We start from the raw sequence: 7,981 nt of genomic DNA on the forward strand, positions 1-7,981 counted from the left end.
TTGGATCGTCTTGGTCCCTCGTGCCTGTCCAAATGATACAAGTGATAGGTTTTCTTTTCGTGTGAAAGGTGGGTTGGTAACTGATTTGTTTTGCCAGGTTTGCCTAAACGATGGCCTTGGGTCATTTGTAGTGTGTTCGATTTTCATCTTCTCTCCATCCCCACTTGATAGCACATGAGTGGTAATGCTGGCCATGCTCATCTTGGGAGGCATATGTGAACAATTCCCCTTCTACTCTCCAAGTTCTTGGAGTTGTATGGGCTGTTGTGGTGTGGCTCTCGGGCTCGTCTTGGTCCCTCGTGCCCATCCAAATGATACAAGTGACAATTTTTCTTTCCGTCTGAAAGGTGGGTTGGTAATTGAGTTGTTTTTTTAGGCTTACCTAAATGATGGCCTTGGGTCATTTGTAAGGTGTTTGATTTTCATCTTCTCTCCATCCCCACTCGGTAGCACTTGAGCAGTAATGTTGGCCATGCTCATCCCCAGAGGCATATGTGAACAATTTCCCTTTTTCTCTCTAAGTTCTTGGAGTTTTATGGGTTGTTGTGGTGTGGCTCCCTAGCTCGTCCTAATCCCCTCATTCCCATCCAAATGATACAAGTGACAGGTTTTCTTTTCATGTGAAAGGTGGGTTGGTAATTGAGTTATATTTTCGGGTTTGCCTGAACGATGGCCTTGGGTCATTTGTTGGGTGGCTGATTTTCATCTTCTCTCCATCCCCAATCGGTAGCACATGAACGATAATGTTGTCCATCCTTGTCCCAGGAGGCATATGTGAACAATTCCCCTTTTTCTCTCTAAGTTCTTTGAGTTGTATGGGTTGTTGTGGTTTGTCTCCCTAGCTCGTCTTGGTCCCCTCATGCCCATCCAACTGATACAAGTGACATTTTTTCTTTTCATGTGAAAGTTGGATTGGTAATTGAGTTGTTTTTTTGGGTTTACCTAAACGATGGCCTTGGGTCATTTGTAGGTTGGCTGATTTTCATCTTCTCTCCATCCCCACTCGGTAGCACATGGGCAGTAATGTTGGCCATGCTTGTCCTAGGAGGCATATGGGAACAATTCCCCTTCTTCTCTCTAAGTTCTTGGAGTTGTATGGGTTTTTGTGGTGTGGCTCCCTGGCTCATCCTAGTCCCTCGTGCTCTTCCAAATGATACAAGTGATAGGTTTCTTTCCTTGTGAAAGGTGGGGTGGTAATTGAGTTTTTTTGTTGATTTTTCCTGAATGATGGCCTTGGGTCATTTGTAGGGTGGCCGATTTTCATCTTCTCTCCATCCTCACTCGGTAGCACATGAGCGGTAATGTTGGCCATGATCGTCCCCATCCTTCTTGCCCATCTGAACAATAAAAATGTTAAAGTTTCCTCGGTGCTCCTTTGAGCCTTCATTGTTGTGGTCCCAAATAGAAACCCCAAAACTCCATCATGCCTATGTTGCTATCGTTGCTCTCAGTTGTCACGAATAGAAAATTTTGATTGGGTTGGGCAACCATGTGTGGCTCCATTGAAATTGGCTCCTCGTTATATTGTTCACCTCCTCCCTATGTGGTGGGGATGGTTTTGCTTTTCGTGTGAAAGGTGGGTTGGTAATTGAGTTGGGTTTTCGTGATTGTCCTAAGAATGGCCTTGGGTCATTTGTAGGGTGGTCAATTTTCATCTTCTCTCCATATGCACTCGGTAGCACATGAGCGGTAATGTTGGCCATGCTTTTCATAGGAGGAATATGTGAAAATTTCCCCTTCTGCTCTATGTTCTCAGAGTTGTATGGGTTGTTATGGTGTGGCTCCCTGTGACGGCTAGCTTCTTCATTGTTTGATTGTTTATGGTGCCGGTTTCTTGTGCTTGTACTCTTTCTGTGTTGGCATTGTCAGTTGAGATGCATATATTTAAGAGGAATGTGGAAGGGTTTTGGTTGTAAACCACCTACCCTCCCTCTTGCTTGCTTTTTCCATCGGGTGATGTGAGGCACTATTCTCCTTATTGTAAAGTTAAGGGTTGGAATTCCTTTCAAAGTGCACATCGTCCATGGTTGCGTTGGCTTTGAGGTTTTGATAGATGTGTTGGCCCATATGTTTGATCGAGTGGTCGGATTTTTCCTTGCATCTCACATGTGTGGCAGGCTTTTGCGGTTGGAAATGTTAAGTCACAATGTTTATGGGCATTTGTTGTTTCAATTGTGTATGTGCTCGTGGTCCAATGGGGAGGAGGCTTGCTACGTCGATGGTGGGGGCTATCTGGAAGAAGGATTTTGAGGTGGAATGCTTCGACCTCCCTCCTCTATGTGGAGGTGGTCGTAGGTGAAAATTATTCATTGTCCAATTGGTAAAGCTATGGGAAATCTCCTAGGTTGGCTATACGTAGGGTGCTTGGGGTGCGGAATTGCCCGATCCCTCCTCCTATTTGGATATGTTCTTGTATTGTGTAGTGAACCTCTTGATTTGCATTTATTTCCTTCATTTTCCTTCACATCATGGTTGTTTCAGGTGATCAAGTGATCGAGGTCCACCGTTGCTACATTCTGGGTGGACTCTTAGGTGGCCTTAGTGTGGGGCGGGGAGGGTCGGGGGGAATTTCCAAGAGAGGTTGTTGGCTCGGTTGGTCTTGTCTTATTTCCTTCCATTTCCTTTACATTGAGGCTACTACAGGTGATCATGCGATCGAGGTCCATTGTTGCTACTGTCCAAGTGGACTCCTAGGTGGCCTCTATTCGGGGAGGGGAGGGTTGGGGGACATTTCTAAGGGAGGTTGCAGGATTGATTTTTCTTGTATTATTTCCTTCCCTTGCCTTTATGTCGAGGCTGCCGTAGGCGATCATCCGATAAAGGTCCATTGTTGCTGCTATCCGGGTGGAATCATAGATGGCATCAACGTGGGGCGGGGAGGTTTGTTTGGCCCCTCTATGATAGGATTTACAATTGGTCGTCCTCTTTTTATTTCCTTCCTTTTCCTTTGCATCAAGGCTGCTGCAAGTGATCAGGAGATTGAGGTCCATCGTTGCTACTGTCCAGGTGGATTCCTAGGTTGCCTCGATGCGGGGCGAGGAGGGTTGGGGCACATTTATAATATATAGGTTGCATGGTTAGTTGTTCTCCATTTATTTACTTTGTATCGAGGCTACCACAAGTGATCGGGAGATCAAGATCCACCATTCCTGATGTCTGGGTGGACTCCTAGGTGGCCTCAGTGTGGGGCGTGGAGGCTTTTTGAGGCATTTCTAAGGGAGTGGGTGGGTGATCACTCGTTTTGTTTTTGGTTGGGGTGTGGCTTCAAACTCCGTAGTGGCCTTGGTGCGTTGTGGCTCAGCAGGTCTACCCATTTGTTTGCCATGTCCTTGGCATGTTGCGTGTGATTCCTTCTTGGGATGAAAGAGGTGCAAGGCATAAAAGTTTTACATGATATTTTGATATCTCTTTGACTTGATGGGTGTTCAGGTTGGCTCTTGGTAAGAGATTTCCCGGAATTCCCTTTCAAGTGGGAGGGTGCTACCTGGTTGATATTACCAATAGTCATATGCTTGTCTCAAAGATTAAGCCATGCATGTCTAAGTATGAGCTAATTCAGACTATGAAACTGTGGATGGCTCATTAAATCAATTATATTTTTTTTGATGGTACCATACTACTCTGATAACCATAGTAATTCTAGAACTAATACGTACACCAAGTCCTGACTCTTTGGAAGGGATAAATTTTTTAGATAAAATGTCGGCGCGAGCTTGCCCGCTTCTCCGATGAATCATGATAACTCGACGGATCGCACAACCCTTGTGTTGGCGATGCTTCATTCAAATTTCTGCCCTATCAACTTTCGATGGTAGGATAGAGGTCTACCATGGTGGTGATGGGTGACAAAGAATTAGGGTTTTATTCTAGAGAGGTAGCCTGATAAATGGCTACCACATCCAAGGCAGCAGGCACGCAAATTACCCAATCCTAACATGGGGAGGTAGTGATAATAAATAACAATTCTAGGCTCATTAAGTCTGGTAATTGGAATGAGTACAATCTAAATCCCTTAATGAGGATCCATTGAAGGGAAAGTCTGGTGCCAGCAGTTGTGGTAATTCTAGCTCCAATAGTGTATATTTAAGTTGTTGCAGTTAAAAAGCTCATAGTTGAATCTTGGGTCGTAAAGGTCGGTCCGCCTACTCGGTGTGCACCTTCCCTTCCATCCCTTTTGTCGGAGGCATGCTCCTGGCCTTAAATTGGCTAGGTTGTGGCTCTAGCACTGTTACTTTGAAAAAATTAGAGTGCTCAAAGCAAGCTTATGCTCTGAATACATTAACATGCAATAACGTGATAGGAGTCTGGTCCTATTGTGTTGGCCTTCGAGACCGGACCAATGATTAATATGGACTGTTGGGGGCATTCGTGTTTCATTGTTAGAGGTGAAATTCTTGGATTTATGAAAGACGGGCCACTATGAAAGCATTTTCCAAGGATGTTTTTGTTAATCAAGAAGGAAATTTGGGGGCTCGAATATGATCAGAAACCGTCCTAGTCTCAACCATAAACGATGCCCACCAGGGATCGACAGATGTTGCTCTAAGGACTCTGCCAGCACCTTCTGAGAAATCAGAGTGTTTGGGTTCCGGGGGGAATATGGTCACGAGGCTTAAAATTAAAGGAATTAAAGGAAGGGCACCACCAGGAGTGGAGCCTGTGGCTTAATTTGACTCAACACAGGGAAACTTACTAGGTCCAGACATAGTAAGGATTGACAAATTGAGATCTCTTTCTTGATTCTGTGGGTGGTGGTGCATGGCCATTCTTAGTTGGTGGAGTTGTTTTTCTGTTTAATTTCGATAATGAACGAGACCTCATCCTTCTAACTAGACATGTCGTGGTTCCCCTTCGTGGCCAACTTCTTAGAGGGACTTATGGTCGTTTAGGCCATGGAAGCTTGAGGCAATAGGTCTCTGATGACCTTAGATGTTCTGGGCCTTATGCACGCTACACTGATGCAACCAAGAAGTTTTTCTTCCTGGTTTAAGAGGATCGAGAAATCTTCTCAAATTGCATCATGATGGGGATAGACCATTGCAGTTATTGGTCTTCAACAAGGAATTCCTAGTAAGCATGTGTTATCAACTCATGTTGACTATGTCCCTACCCTTTTTACACACCACCCATTACTCCTACTGATTGAATGATCCGGTGAAGTGTTTGGAGTGCATCAACGATGGTGGTTCATCGTCATCAACATGGTGAGAAGTTCATTGAACCTTATCATTTAGAGGAAGGAAAAGTCGTAACAAGGTTACCGTAGGTGAACCTATGGTAGGATCATTGATAGTAGGGGTTTTCTTTTTTGGTTCGGGTTGGTTTGGTTTCGATTGCAATGAGGGACTATGTGGTGTGTCTCTAGGGGAGTAGGTTTGGTGTTTGGTGGGAACATTGTTGATTTCTTGTCTTGAGGTAACACTTGTTTTTTTGTGTATGTGCTTGCAAGGCATGATTTTTCTTTTCCCACCCATCCTTTGCTTTTCTTTCCCAAAATGTGTTTCTGTAGGGGGTTAGGAAGCTTGTTTCTTGGGAACCCCTCTGACGATCTGTTTGGCTAGGCATGTTGTTGTAGTTGAGGTTCTTGGGAAATATGATGGATAAATTTACACTCATTTGTAGTGGTGGTGCTTGGTCTTTTGTTCATTGGAAGGCATGGGCCAAGGGTGCGGGGTTCCATAGTTGGTTCTCTCGGAAACACGGCGGTGGTTGATGTGCTGCTTGGGTGAGCTGTTTTGCTGGTGGTTGGGTTAAGGGAGTGGTTGCACGTGCACCTAGTAGCTCAAACCTTCTGTGAGGGGAAATTGTTAGGGTGGGGTTAGTATGGGATGGATGAAGAGCGGTTTAACCCGTTGGGCTAGCCACCCTAGTCTTCTCGACCATTCCTCGACATGCCCTCACGGAAGGGTTGGGTGTCCATGTAATGAAAAACCCCTCCCTCAGTCTAAGCTCCATCGAGATCACAATCTTTCCCACCAATGGGCATGAGGGTGGCAATCTTATATTGTGCCTTTGTCGTCGAGGGAATTCCTTGTCCTCTCATGAGCCACTCCCCTTCTAAGGAAAAAAGAAGTAGATGGTTGTCTCTTTGTTCCTCCCTTTGGATTATGGGTTTTTTGTGGGACTTGGTCATTTCTGTGTTTCATAGTGTATGCTTTGTGGATGTCCCTCCCTTTAATGGCCTTGCACTATTGATGTATTTGTGGCTCGTGGCTTTCTCTAGCATTGAGTGTCGACCCGTGACAACTCCTCTTTGGAGTTTGATTCTTGACCCCCGTTGGCTTTCTTGCTGGAAAATTTGTTGGGTGTTTTGTACAGGGAGGGGTGAAATAACGGGGTGGGTTTGTTATTAGTAGTCTATTTTTCATTTGAAGCCTTATGTTGGGTTGGGGTGTTGTTTACCTCTCAGTAACATGCTCCAGAAACTGGTCTCATCGTGGCCCTTGTCTTTTCTAGTGGTCAAGTTTAGGTTGTGCTATGTTGTAAGCTAGAAAGGGTGTTGTGCCATAATGTATGTGGGAGGGTGTGAAGAGGTGGGATGCTTTTTGATTGGGTGCCTTTTTTGATTTATTTTTGGTTAGCAAACTTCTACTCAGCATGTTGTGTGAAGAGGTGGGATTGTTGTGGATTGGAGTTCGGGAAGGATGAAAAGCAGTTCGAGTTCTAGGGGTGGCCACCCTAGTCCTTCTCAATTGTCATCCCCTACAGTTCCTCCCTTTTTGCGAAGGCACATGGTTTGGGAAGCTTGTTATCAATTTGAGCCTCCCCTTGTGAGCCAGTATCCACATTTGATATCTCTTGCTTTCATGTTGTTTTCTTCCCTTCTTGCTTTTGGCCCCTAGCTTTATGGAGGAAAGGTGGGATTGTTGTAGATTGGTGTTCAAGAAGGACAAAAAGTAGTGTGAGTTCTGGGGGTGGCCACCCTAGTCTTTCTCAATCGTTTTCCCCTGCAGTTCCCCCCTTTTTGCGAAGGCACGAGGTTGGGGAAGCTTGTCCTCTGTTTGAGCCTCCCCTTGTGAGTTGGTAGACACGTTTGATATCTCTCTTTCTTTCATGTTGTTTTCTTTCCTTCTTCCTTTTGGCCCCTAGATTTACAGAGAAAAGGTGGGATTATTGTGGATTGGTGATCAGGAAAGACGAAACACAGTGTGAGCTCTGAGGGTGACCACCCTAGTCCTTGTCGATCAACGTCCCCTGTAGTTCCCCCCTTTTTTCCAAGGCACGAGGTTGGGAAAGCTTGTTCTCTATTTGAAGCCTCCCCTTGTGAGTTGGTAGCCATGGTTGATATCCATGTCTTTCATGTTGTTTTCTTCCCTTCTTCCTTCTAGCCCTAGCTTTATGGAGAAAAGGTGGGATTGTTGTGGATTGGTGTTTGGGAAGGATGAAACATAGTGCGAGCTCCTGGGGTGGCCACCCCAGTCCTTCTCAATTACTTTTCCATGAATTTCCCCCCTTTTTGCAAGGGCGTGGGGCTATGGGGGGTGCCCCTATTTAGTTTTGTGGCAGACTTTTCGGTAATATGTCGAAACGACTCTTGGCAACGGATATCTCAGCTCTTGTTACAATGAAGAACGTAGCGAAATGTAATACTTAGTGTGAATTGTAGAATCCTGTGAATCATTGAGTTTTGAACGTAATTTGCACCCGAGGCCTCAGTCGAGGGAACATTTGTTTGGGCGTCGCATCCCATTCAAATGCTCTCCCTCCAATATGTTAGGGAGCAGCGAAGCTGGTCATCCGTGCCTAATGTGGTGTGGTTGGTTGAAATATTGTTACACAAAATATTGTCACCAAGACTATTTGCAGTCAGTATGGGTCTATCATCACTTATAATATCCTCCTAAGCAAGTCTCAGACCTCAGCTCTTCATGTCAAGCTTTGAAAATGAGAGAAAGACCTTAAAAATCAATAAAGCTCTGGTTCCGCACTTTCTCTCACTGTTGCCTATGGTCACGCACCCCCTGTTCATGTTACCTGCGGA

General features: G+C 45.2%; 1 non-coding gene and 1 pseudogene across 1 annotated transcript; both read left to right on the plus strand.

The window, feature by feature from the left end:
* The first annotated feature begins 3,481 nt into the window (after positions 1–3,481).
* On the plus strand, positions 3,482–5,289 carry LOC149168433 (18S ribosomal RNA; annotated as a pseudogene).
* A 2,240-nt stretch (positions 5,290–7,529) lies between these two features.
* On the plus strand, positions 7,530–7,682 carry LOC149168434 (5.8S ribosomal RNA). The gene has a single exon (XR_016260025.1). It is a non-coding gene; the product is annotated as a 5.8S ribosomal RNA (ribosomal RNA).
* The last annotated feature ends 299 nt before the right edge of the window (positions 7,683–7,981 follow it).

Source organism: Pinus tabuliformis, chromosome 4_2 (assembly GCF_031772625.1).
Source record: "Pinus tabuliformis cultivar Carrire ecotype Pingquan chromosome 4_2, CPIR1, whole genome shotgun sequence".
NCBI classification, from domain to species: Eukaryota; Viridiplantae; Streptophyta; class Pinopsida; order Pinales; family Pinaceae; genus Pinus; species Pinus tabuliformis.